We start from the raw sequence: 1,331 nt of genomic DNA on the forward strand, positions 1-1,331 counted from the left end.
GCACCTACTTAGAACAAGCTTAGCAAAGCACAGGGACCGCGGTTCAATCCCCCAGCACCACATGCCAGCCAGCCCCACCCCCTGGTGGGCTGAGCGGGCCACACACACACACACACACACACACAAATAAATAAATAATTTTTTTTTAAATCAACAAGAAGGGGACAGGGTGAGACAGTCCTTTTTCTTCCCTTTTTCCTTATCCAGACAGCTGAGATTAGAGAGGTAGCAACCCAATCAGCAGGCTGATTCACCATTAATCCTGGCATTGACCCATGAACGAATCACAAACTCTAGATGCAGCTACCTCCAAAAGGGTCCCATCAAAAAGTGCATGGGGCTCTAGGGGACATTTAGACACAAGCTGTAAGAAAGATCCAACCCAAAAATGTATATCTGAGATGAACACACACTTCTGAGATGAAGTACAAGTGGCAAATAAACATATGGAAAAAAAAAGTGCTCAACATCAATCGTTGTTCCAGAGGCGCAAATTAAGACAACAGGGAGATTCCACCTCACTGCAAAAGGATTGGTGATTGTGAAGAAATCAACTGATAATAAATGCTGGCAGGGCTATGGTGAAAAAGAAACACTTCTCTACTATTGCTGGAGTGTAGACTGGTGCAGTCACTGGGGAAATCACTGTGGAGAGTCTTCAAAAAAACTAAAACTAGAGATTCCATTCAACCCAGCTATTTCCCTTCTTCGTATCTTCTTGAAAGAACTAAAAGCATCACACCACAGCAATATATGCCCACCCATGTTCACAGCAGCACTTTTTTTAATAGCTAAATCTTGGAAACAGCTCAAATGCTCATCAACTTATGAATACACAAAGAAGATGTGGGGGGTGGGGTTCTACAATGGAATTCTACCCTGCCATGAAGAAGGATAAACTTCAGACATTTCCAGCTAAATCGATGGACCTTGAGACCATACTCTTAAGTTGTAAACAGAGATTTAAGTACCACATTGGTTCTCTGGTGTAAATAAGAACCAAAATGCATAATAGGCTGGGTGTGGTGCTGCACACCTCTAATCCCAGCCCTTTGGAAGCTGAGGCAGGAGAATCCCCATGCGTTTGAGGCCGAGTTGAACAAAAGAGGGGAAGGGGCAAAGGAAAGAAGGGACAAGTGAAAAAAGAGAATAGAAGCAAACATTGGAAATAAAGCTGTTATAAAATAATCAGGAGAAGGAGCTGTGGATGTAGCTCAATGGTACAGCCTTTACTTGGCAAGGGGGAGATCCTGAGTTCAAATCCTAGTCCAAATCAAAGAAAAAGGAGGCCAGAGATTTAGCTCAGTGGTGCAGCTCCTGCCTGGAAAGTG

This window comes from Octodon degus, unplaced genomic scaffold (genome assembly GCF_000260255.1).
Source record: "Octodon degus isolate 3935 unplaced genomic scaffold, OctDeg1.0 scaffold00083, whole genome shotgun sequence".
Classification (NCBI taxonomy): domain Eukaryota; kingdom Metazoa; phylum Chordata; class Mammalia; order Rodentia; family Octodontidae; genus Octodon; species Octodon degus.